General features: G+C 39.9%; 1 pseudogene; it reads right to left on the bottom strand.

Annotated features, from left to right (window-relative positions):
• Positions 1–3,663: 3,663 nt before the first annotated feature.
• Positions 3,664–4,468, bottom strand: LOC103238222 (prohibitin 1 pseudogene; annotated as a pseudogene).
• Positions 4,469–12,162: the final 7,694 nt, after the last annotated feature.

Below are 12,162 nucleotides of genomic sequence, written 5' to 3' on the forward strand. Positions count from 1 at the left end.
TCTGAAACCATTTGAGAAGCAAATTACAGTCGATGTCAGAATTTTCTGCTCACCTGGGCCTATGCTATTTCTAATGGGAGTGTGTCTCCCCCTTGAGGGCAAGTAGAGCATTTGCTCCTTCTTGCTTCTTGCCCAAAGTTGAATGATTTGTTTTTGGTTCATCCATTGAGTCTTTGATTATATCATTAATTGGTTGACTGATTCATCCATTAATCCAACAAATACTTATTAAATTTTGTCACTGTGATATTTGTTGTGATAGACACTAAAGATCCAGCCAGCTGAGATCAACAGAAATATGGTCCTAATCACCAGAAAAATTACAGTTTGATGTGAGAAACAAATATTAGATAGTCACCTGAATGCCTAAATAATCACAATAGTGATGACTTCTATAAAGGAAAAGTGCAATGAACTGAATATTTATGTCATCTCAAAATTCGTATGTTGAGATCCTAAGCCCCCCAACGTGATAGTATTAAGAAGTGAGGCCTTCAGGAGGTTATTAGGTCATAGGGGCACAGCCCTCGTGATGAGACTAGTGCCTTTCTAAAAGAGGGACCTTTGCCCCTTCCACCATATGAGGACACAGTAAGAAAGAGCAAATGGGGCCTCGTCAGACACCAACATTGGGATTTCTTGGACTTCCCAGCCTCCAGAGCTGTGAGAAATTAATTTTTGTTGTTCACAAGGCACCCAGTTTACAGTACTTTTGTTATAGTGCCCAAATAAACAAAGATAAATAGTAGGGAGGGTAATAGGACGATTCAATAGAGGACCTAATTCAGGCTGGGAGGCCAAGAAAAGCTTCCCTAAGCATAGACCTGGAAGATGGGTAGAAACAACCAGGTCAAAAGTGTGGAGGAAGTGTGGGGAGTGGGAGGGGGCTGGCCAATGGAGCAGGGTCAGGATATTCAAAGACCCTGAGGAGGAAAGAGTTTAGGAAGCTGGAAGATAAGGAAGAGGCGAGAATGAGAAAGAGACAAGAAGCCGGAAAGGTAGGGAGGCTCCAGATCAGGTGTGGTCTTGGGGGACATGTTAAGGATTCTGAACTGTATCCCAAAAGAACAAGAAGTCTATCAACAGGTTTTATTCAAGTGACATGACCCCATGTGTGTTTTTAAAGGACCACTTTGACTTTTTGAAGAAGAATGGATTATAGTGGATCCATGGCAAGGATTAAAATAGAGAAAACAGCAGCCTAAGTGATCTGGACAAAAAGTCAAGCAGGCTTAGATTTGAGTGGTGGCCATAGAAAGGGAGAGAAGGGGGTGAATGTGAAATATTTTAATGTTAGAATTGATAGAACTTGGTGATTGGTTACAAGCTGGAGATGAGGGGTACTGTGGTCAAGAAAGACTCCTAGGCTGGGCACAGTGGCTCACACCTGTAATCCCACCACATTGTGAGGCTGAGGTGGGTGGATCATTTGAGGTCAGGAGTTCAAGACCAGCCTGGCCAATATGGTGAAACTCCACCTCTATTAAAAATACAAACATTAGCCAGAGGTGGTGATGGGTGCCTGTAATCCCAGCTACTCAGGAGGCTGAGGAAGGAGAATCACTTGTACCCAGGAGGTGGAGGTTGTAGTGAGCTGAGATGGTGCCACTGCACTTCAACCTGGGTGACAGAGAAAAGAGAGACTCTGTCTCAAAAAGCAAGCAAGCAAACAAACAAACAACCTATCTCTCTCTCTCTTTCTTTCCTTTTTTTTGTTTTTTTTTTTTGTTTTTGTTTTTGTTTTGAGATGGAGTCTTGCTCTGTTACCCAGGCTGGAGTACAGTGGCGCCATCTCAGTTCACTGCAATGTCTGCCTCCTGGGTTCAAGCAATTCTCCTGCCTCAGCCTTCCTAGTAGCTGGGATTACAGGTGCATGCCATCTTGCCCAGCTAATTTTTGTAGTTTTAGTAGAGACAGGGTTTTGCCATGTTGGCCAGGCTGGTCTTGAACACCTGACCTCAGGTGATCCACCCACCTCAGCCTCCCAAAGTGCTGAGATTACAGGCATGAACCACCATGCCCAGCATATATCTTTCTAAAAGTATCCAAGATTGTTTAAAATTATATTATTTGAAGACCTCTTATCCCAACTCAAAAATTTTTAATGACATAAATATAACATTGAAACCAAAACCTGATACAGATTTTACAAAAGAGATAATTACAAACCAATATCATTTATGAATATCATAGGCAGAAATGCTAAAATATTAGCAAATTGAATCAGACAGCACAGTATGTCATGACAAAGTAGAAACTGTTTTGGGAATGTAAAGATTGTCCAGTGTTAGGAAATTCATTAATATAACTAATATTATTATATCTAAGAAGGAAAATCCTGTAATTATCTTCCTAGGGTTGAAAAAGCGTTTGAAAAAATTAAAGTTGCATTTCCTATAAAAGTAAATTACAAAAGAGGGGTGGAAGATAATTATCTTAACATCATAAACCATCTTGTTTATCATCATCTTACTATTTTCATAAGAAAACACTGGAGGCATTCCTGGTAATGTCTGAAACAAGGCAAGGATACCCAGCATCACCATAACATTAACATAATGTTGGAGGTATTTGTCAATGCATTTTTACAAAAGAAACCTATTGGATGTGTGAAAACTGTTGATGATATAGCTATATCTAGATAACAAAAGCAAATCAATGAATAAACTACACAAACAAAAAGTTGAATTTACATGGTAGCACAATATAAAAGCAATATACAGAAGACAACAGGCTTCATACATAAGATACAAGGATGAATCAGTTAGAAAATAATATGGAATCAAGAGTCAATTGGTAATAGCAACCATAATTACAAAACTCCTAGGTATAAAGGTAAAAAGAAATATGTAAAGCCTATGAGGAAAACTGTTAATATAATAGCTTCAAAGACATAAAATAGATCTGAAAAAATGGAAGACATTCTAAGTGAATTTGTAAATTTAACATGATTCCAACAAAAAAGTCAAGGATTTTTTTGTTTCACTTTGTTTTTTAGTTATACAAATTGATTCTTAAGTTCATATGGAAGAAATAAACAAGAATATCCAAGAAAGTGCTGAAAGGAAGAGCAATGAGGAGGGGCCAGTCTTATTAAGACATTTGAGATATTATAAAACCTTCATCATCAAACTAGTATAAAGCTGGTGCATATAGACAGACACACTAATGGAACATAGTAGAAAGTCTAGGCATCAATCCAAGTACATATAAAAAGTTAATGTATGTTAGACATTATAAAACAATGTGAAAAATGGACTTTAAAAATATATGCTGTTGAGACAACTGGGTACCATGTGGAAAAAGGTAACATTGGATCCATTTTTTACACTGCACATCCAAGAAAAACTTCACGTGGCTTGGTTAGCTAAACATGACTACATGGAAACTCTACAAGTTCTAGAAGAAAGCATGTGTAGATTGCTGTGGAATCTACCTATGCAACCCTGGGAATAGTGGGCAAAGCATTTCTATGTCTCAAAACCCAGAATCAATAAAAGACCAGTCAATTCTATTACATATACATGTATGTATTTTTTAAAGTTGTTTTACAAAATTTCGCAGTGATTTCTGGGGTGGAGGGCGGCGGGGAAGGCGGTGTTAAGAATCATCGGGGCTGTGTCCCAGTTGGCCCGTGGAAGTGCAAGCAGGGTGAGCGGGCCCTCACTGGGGCAGCTGGAGGAGCACAGTCTGCTCCACCGGCAGATAGATCATGTTCCCAGAGCATGAGAGCTGTTACGCTCCGCAGCTTCCACCTTGTGCAGCTCAGGTCGTCTCCTGCGGTGGCCAGTGAGTTGGCAATCAGCTCAGCTGCCTTGGAATTGCCCTCAGCAGAGATGATAGCTGCCTTTTTCTGCTGCTCGGCCTTTTCCACCACAAATCTGGCCCTCTCTGTTTCCTGATGAGCCACCTGTTTGGCTTCCAACCCTTCTGTGAATTCCTTCCCGAAGGTCAGATGTGTCAAGGACACATCGTCCAGGATGAGCCCAAAGGTGGCTGCTCGCTCCATAAGGTAGTTCTCACCTGCCTGGAGACTAACACTCTCTAGGTGATTACTTCTCCAGCATCAAAGCCAGCCACCACTGACTTGAGGATCTCTGTCGTGATGGACGGCAGCACACTCTCATCATAGTCCTCTCCAATACTGGTGAAGATGCAGGAAACTGGCTAGCGATGGGCCGGAAGAGGATACACAGTGTGATGTTGACATTCTGTAAATCTTTGCTACCAGTGATGTCTGGTACATGAGTGGTGGAGAAAGGCAGTCAAAGATAATCGGTTTCTGTACCCATGGGATGAGAAAGTGAGTCCCTTCCCCCACCACAAAGTCCTGTACTCCACGGAATCGGTCAAAGATGACAGCTCTGTGCACAGCATCCATATTTTGTAAGGCAGAGTTCACTAGGCCTCCTGCAACAGCTAAGGCCAGGCCGTACTTGCTGATGGACTCAAACACTTTGGCTGCCATGTTTTCTTCTGCTGGACCCTCTCACACCTACTTCCACTCTGATCTACACATGAATTCTCCAGCCACCAAATTCTATTACATATATATTTTTTTAAAATGTATGGCCCAAATACCATAAGCAAAGCCAAAGACAAATAAGTCACTGGACAAAACAATTGCAATTTTTACCACAGAATAAAAAGTAATCTCCCTAATATGCAAGAGCTCTGAGAAATAAAATGACACAGATCCAGTAGAAAAATGAGCCCAAGACATGAACAGATAGAAATAATTTATGCAAGTGGCCCTTAAAATAGTAAAACATGCACAACTTACTCAAAAAAGAAAGGCAAATTACATTACATTGAAACAGCATTTCTTATTGTGTTGGCAAAAATTCAAAAGTTTGAGAGTACATTTTATTGCTAAAGCTATAGGGAAAAGAGACACAGTGATATGCTACTGGTAGAAGTATAGAGTGATACAGTCCTTAAGGAAGGAAATTTAGTACGATCTAGCAACATTGCAAATGGATTAATTTGTCCTTTAACCCAGCAATGATATTTTTGGGGACTCTACACTAAAAGTACTTCTGTACAAATTTGAAATATTATAAACACAAGGTTAGTATTCATTGTGGTATTTGAGTGACAAAAGTCTAGAAACGCCCCAAATATCCATCAATAGGGGAGCAGTTGAGTGGTTAAATAAACTGTAGTATATAGTGGAGTACTATGAACCCATAAACATGAGGTATATCTGTATGTGTTGCTCTAGAATGATAGCCATAATATTTTATGAGAAGCTACTTTAGTGCAAAATGAAGCATTGGAAAGAAAAAAAGCAATAAAAGACTAGTAAATATAAAACCAATAAAAGTGGTTATCTACACAGAGTAGGGAAGGAAAACGGATGAAAATGGAAGGGAGAGGCCAGCACGGTGGCTCATGCCTGTAATCCCAACACTTTGGGAGGCCGAAGTGAGCGGATCATCTGAAGTCAGGAGTTCGAGACCAACCTGGCCAACATGGTGAAATCCCACCTTTACTAAAAATACAAAATTAGCTGAACATGTTGGTGCACGCCTGTAATCCCAGATACTCGGGAGGCTGAGGCAGGAGAATCACTTGATCCTGGGAGGTGGAGGTTGCAATGAGCTGAGATTGCACCACTGCACTCTTGCCTGGGCAACAAAGTGAGACTCCATCACAAAAAAAAGAAAGGAATGGAAAGGAGATACAGCTGAGTATACCTTTTTATGTAGTGTCAACTTTAGAATCATATAATCATTTAATATATTCAAAAATTAAGTTAAACCAAAAAGAGAAAAAAGAACAATCCCTAAAACTGAAGCAAGTGAAATAAAGCTGTTTACAAGGTTGATAACATAACCAAAAAGAAAGATTTATTTCAAATGACTTTGAAACACAAGACTTTGTCTTTTCTTAGTGAAATATATTCTAGGATCAACACAAACTACAAAGAACTCTTAAGTTTCATTCTGTAATTTTATTATTCTAATAGTGGTATTGTAAAACTATTTTGTGTATTTTATAAGATAAAGCAAGTTTAGTGTAAGAAGCAATAAAAATGTGAAATCAAATAAGTAAACATCTAGTGTTTAAACTGTAAGCTACAAGTGTTCTGAAGATGCCAATAATCTCACTGAAGACTATGGACAAGCTGAACAACTTGGATCTGTGGATAAATCTCTGAGCTGGAAAACACAAAAGACTATTCTTCAGTGGACCAAACAAGATGACTCCTCAGACAACGTCTGTGAAGTTGATGTCATACGGCACACCCTGACGCTGAATATATAAGGCCTTAATTTTAATCTAAAATGCAACCACTCTCTGAGCATCCAGATTTTCAGCTATTCAAGATTCAGAAAACAAAAAGTTATTTCTGGAAATATTTTAGGAAGTCAAATCATTTCTTTTGTATTTTGATGGAATTCTCTTTTTTTTTTTCTTTTCTTTTTTTGAGATGGAGTCTCGCTCTGTCGCCCAGGCTAGAGTGCAGTGGCATGATCTTGGCTCACTGCAAGGTCTGCCTCCCAGGTTCATGCCATTCTCCTGCCTCAGCCTCCTGAGTAGCTGGGACTACAGGCGCCCACCACCACGCCTGGCTAATTTTTTGTATTTTTTAGTAGAGACGGTGTTTCACCATATTAGTCAGGATGGTCTCGATCTCCTGACCTCGTGATCCGTCCACCTTGGCCTCCCAAAGTGCTGGGATTACAGGCGTGAGCTGCCGCGCCCGGCCAATGGAATTCTTTTTAAAATGTTTTTGGCTTGAGATGGAAAAGGCAGCAAAGTAACTAAAGACAGATTTTAGGCTGCATTATAGAAGTGTTTCAAAAAATAGGGATTGCATTGGTTGGTTTAAATGTCAACCGTGGGGAAAGCTTTAGGCTCAGGATTTGCGCTCTCAAGATCTTGTTTTCAGAGAAATTGATAACACACGTGCCAGGAAGTGGGCCCAATTAGGAATTCCATCTAACCAGACAAAAAGTAGTATTGCTTAATGCGTTTGGAAGAATTTCCACAAGTGTGAAAGAATTGTAAAACATCAGGAACTTGTTGCAAATTATTAATTTAAATATGATTTGAAATATGCCTGTTTCTGGAGAATGAAGGCCAAAGAGAGGAATTTCATCCAGCAATAAACAGCCATGACAATTTGAAGCCAAACTCTTTATATAAAGCTACCTTTACTAAAGGAGAATTATATTATTTTAAGTAAATAGTTTTATTTTTAAATTATGTTTAGTTTAACTATACAATTCTTGTAGGTCAAAGTAAGTAATACTTCAATAATGTGGCACAAATTTTAAAGTTTAATATTGAATAAAATTAGGAGTATCAATTTTTTTTTTTTTTTTTTTTTTTTTTTTTTTTGAGACAGAGTCTTGCTCTGTCGCCCAGGCTGGAGCTCACTGTGAGAGAAGGAAAAGCTAGAAAGAACTTCTCAAAGGATTTTTAACTCTGAGACAAATTATCATTATTCCCACTTCCACTGTGAGGTCAATATGCAGGATGAGGCATTTAGGTTAGATTTCTTAAAAAGTTTGAGAGTGATGGATGTGTGAGAGAGGAAGGAGCCTGCATCTCCTCTCCAGGAAGCCTTAAATACCAGAAGAGAGTCTTACTTGTCTGAGTTTAGCTTGGGAAGAAACAGATTTACATATCCCTGAGACCAGCTCCGTGCTATTTCAGCAATTCTACCACTCACATTTTAACTCCAAACCAAAAGTTGAATGAATCCTGAAATGATTGCATGTTTTTCACAATAGGAAGATTACCACAGTCTCTTAATACCCACAGATGCTTCTCTAATCCTTTTCTTTCTCCCTATTTCCCCAAGCAATGCCATACTCAGGCCCTTGCAATCTCCTGCCTGTAAGACTATTCCTCTGCTACCTGTGTCTAGAGGCTAGCAGATTGGACACTGTGGCTGTAGGATTTACAATACACACCTGTAACATATCATAGTCTACTTTCAAATAGTGTAAAAATCTTATAGCAATTTACTTTCAGTTTCTCCCTTATGTTTTTTATTGTTTTTGTCATACATACTGCTTCTACGTATGCTAAAACCCAACTGGATATTTATTATTTCTACTTTAAATAGTCATTTATTTTTTCAAGAGATCAAAAAGTGAGAGGTTGGGTGCAGTGGCTTACGTCTGTAATCCCAGCACTTTGGCAGGCCAAAGTGGGAGAATCACTGGAGCCCAGGAGTTCAAGACCAGCCTGGGCAACATGGTGAAACCCCTTTCTTACAAAAAAAAAAAAATACAAAAATTAGCCGGGCATGGTGGCACACACCTGTAGTGCCAGCTACCAGGGAGGCTGAGGGAGGAGGATTGTTTGAGCCTGGGAGGTTGAGGCTGAAGTGAGTCATGATTGCATCATTGTACGCTAGCCTGGGTGACAGAGCAAGACTCTTTTTTAAATAAATAAATACTGAGAAAATGTTTTAACTATTTTGCTTATATTTATCACTTCTCACACTCTTTATCTTTTTATATTGGTCAAATTTTTGTTATTATTTTTCTTTCGCCTGAAGAACTTCCTTTAACACTTCACCTTTGTTGGTATTTTTAAAAGTCTTTATTTCACCTTTATTTTTGAAAGACATTTTTGTGAGGTAGAAAAAATTCTGGCTCAATCTTGTCTTTCACTTTACATAGCTTTTATAAGAAATCTGCTGACCTTATTTTTTTATTCCTCTACATCAGGGATGACGAACTTTTCTGTAAACGTCCACACAGTAAATCTTTTAGGTTTTGCAAGCCATATGGTCTCTGTTGCAACTACCAGCTCTGCCATTGTAACACAGAAACAGCCATAGCAAATACATAAATGAGTGTGTATGGCTGTGTTCCACTAAAACTTCTTTTTGCAGAAATAAGAAGTAATCTAGATTTGACCCAGGGGTCATAGTTTGCCAACCCCTGCTGTGTATGTAATATGTCTCTCTCTCTCTCTTTCTCTCTCTCTCTTTCTCTCTCTCTCTTTCCTTCCTTCCCTTTCCTTCCTTCCTTCCTTCCTTCCTTCCTTCCTTCCTTCCTTCCTTCCTTCCTTCCTTCTTTTTCTCTTTCTTTCTCTTTCTTTCTCTTTCTTTTCTTTTCTTTTCTTTTCTTTTCTTTTCTTTTCTTTTCTTTTCTTTTCTTTTCTTTGTGACAGAGTTTCACTCTCGTTGCCCAGGCTGGAGTGCAATGGCATGATCTCGGCTCACTGCAACCTCTGCCTCCCAAGTTCAAGCAACTCTCCTACCTCAGACTCCTGAGTAGCTGGAATTACAGGCATGCACCACCACACCCACTAATTTTTTATTTTTAGTAGAGACAGGGTTTCTCCATGTGGGTCAGGCTGGTCTCAAACTCCCGACCTCGGCTGATCCGCCTGCCTCGGCCTCCCAAAGTGCTGGGATTATAGGCGTGAGCAACCGCACCTGGCCTATAATGTATCTTTTTCATCTGGCTGCTTTTAGAATTTTTTTCTTTATGCTTGGTTTGTAGCAACTTGGTTATGATGTGCATGGGAATGGGTTTATTTGTTTATTCTGCCTGGATTTTATTGAGCTTTCAAATTTGGAAAAATGTTAGCTTTTTGTTTGTTATTATTTATTTTTGAGATGGAGCCTCACTCTCTCTCCCTGGCTGGAGTGCAGTGGCACAATCTTGGCTCACTGCAATCTCCACTTCCAGGTTCAAGCGATTCTCCTGCCTTAGTCTCCTTAGTAGCTGAGATTACAGGCACCCACAACCATGCCTGGCTAATTTTTGTATTTTTGGTAGAGACTGGGTTTCAACATGTTGACCAGGTCGGTCTCCAACTCCTGACCTCGTGATCCACCCGTCTCAGCCTCCCACAGTGCTAGGGTTACAAGCATGAACCACCGTGCCCAGGCTTAGCCATTATTTAAAAATATACTTTCTTTCTTTCTTTTGAGACGGAGTTTTGGTCTTGTCGCCCAGGCTGGAGTGCAGTGGCTTTATCTCCGCTCACTGCAAGCTCCGCCTCCCAGGTTCACGCCATTCTCCTGCCTCAGCCTCCCCTGTAGCTAGGACTACAGGCGCCTGCCACCATACCTGGCTAATTTTTTGTATTTTTAGTAGAGACGGGGTTTCACCATGTTAGCCAGGATGGTCACAAACTCCTGACCTCAGGTGATCCACCCGACTCGGCCTCCCAAAGTGCTGGGATTACAGGCGTGAGCCACTGTGCCCGGCCATATTTTTAAATATACTTTCTTAGCCCATGGCTCTTCTGAAATGTCAGTTGCATAACATTGAAATACTTGATGTGCCGCCCAGGCTGGAGCTTGTTGACTATTTGCTTTCTTCCATTAGGTCTTAGATCTCAAATTACAGCAGTAAGTTTCAAATTACATTATCTCCATCTCTTAGAATCTTTCTCCACAATCTCTCCTTTCTAGGAAGAGAATCTCCCCTAACACACTAGTTTAAGTCCACAAGTATGAACCAGAGAAGCTTATGTCCCACAGATCTCCCTGCAATTTAAACATCAGTGATTTCGATGTGAATGATGTGAAATTGTGAGCAGTTTATTATTTAATATACCTGGAGGTGTCTTGGATGATACTCATTGTTCTAATGAGGAGCAAAAGCTTCTAATGCCTTTGGTAAGAGGGAATTGGTTTTTAATAGTATAAGAAGCAGCTGGAAGCCAGTGTGTGATATGGCGATGGATGAACTGGGATGAATGGGAGATTGGATATGTGACTCGGGATCATCCTCTGAGGAGAATCTATCCCGGTTTAATCCATTTGATCCAGGCAATTACCAGTAAATCTCACATACCGTTCCCTTCTGTGTCTCAGAGACCCAGACAACACTGTGGAGAATAACAAGACCTTACTAAAAATGTCTCACTTAGGTTGTTTAGAGACTAACCTCAATTTCTGGAATATTATTTTTCCGATCCATGTTTGCTGTTTGGTTTTAATTTAGTTTTACTATCCTGGGAAGGCTGATCCTTATATATCTTTTGTTATATATTTGATCAATGTGGGGAGTTTTTGTTTGGTTTGGTTTTAGAACAGAAGCAAGGAAAGCAGGCAGCAAGGGACAAAAAGGACTCAATTTTATTATAGTAAAACGTGTAACTCGGTGCTAACACTACCCTAAATCACCATAGTCTACCAGTTTAGGAATATGAAGAGAAGAGGTACACTAGATTTAAAGCATAGTAATCTCTATGTTCATAATGTCCCTTTCTCAGTTGGCTACTACTCTTATAACCAGAAACAGGGTACCTTTTTTTGAGGCTGCCTCCAGCAGAATAAGAATATAAACCAGGAGTTCTCCTTAATATGCAGTATGAAGATACAGGCTTGACATCATCCCATTCCCTGATAATGCTGAGGGGAGCAGAGAACGTGCATTTCTTTGACCCTGAGTTCTGACAAAACTTGGCCTGGTATCTTTGAGACTTTGATGGGGATAGTGGTGGAATATGCCAAGGGAGGTTAGAGGGGTGGGTAGGTGACAGCTGTCATTTCAAAGCTGCAAGCACTTTTCTATTTTGTAAGAAATGGAGACTTCCATTTGTCTCTGAAGTAAGTATTCCTTTGTTCAAGAAAGGCCACCAACAAGGCCACTTAATAGTGTGACCATAAGCCGTAGGTTACCAAAGTAGATGGCTGAAACTGAAAAAGCTAAAATGTTCTTGAAGAAAGGGCAGAGTTGGAGATTCATCTATTCAACACATATTTATTAAGCATCTACCATGTGCCAGGCACTATTCAAGGTGCTAGACATGGCAGTGAAGAAAACAAACCCCCTGCCCTAGTGGATCTTACACCCTAGTTGGGAGTAAAAGATAAATAAATAATACATAAAATAAATAAGCAAAAATACAGGATAACAGATATTGATAACTGGTGTGGAGAAGAATACAGCAAAGAAAAGGATTAGAGATCCAGGATGAAAGTAATCCTGGTGCCTTAAAACAAACAAAAGAGCAGGCATTGTGCCTATGAACTGTGGTCAACCATAGAAGATGGAGCTATTTTCATGCAAGACTTCTTAAAATAGGGGCCTCAGGGTTCTAGGTGAAAAAGTTGGGAGAAAGGGTCCTTCTCCTCACTTTTGCCTAAGATCTAGCACTTCTACAGTTCTTTGAAGACATGGATTACATTTTGGGGTCCCTGCCCATGGTATATTCACAAATACTAGTATA

The sequence above is a fragment of the Chlorocebus sabaeus genome, chromosome 11 (genome assembly GCF_047675955.1).
Source record: "Chlorocebus sabaeus isolate Y175 chromosome 11, mChlSab1.0.hap1, whole genome shotgun sequence".
In the NCBI taxonomy this organism is placed as follows: domain Eukaryota; kingdom Metazoa; phylum Chordata; class Mammalia; order Primates; family Cercopithecidae; genus Chlorocebus; species Chlorocebus sabaeus.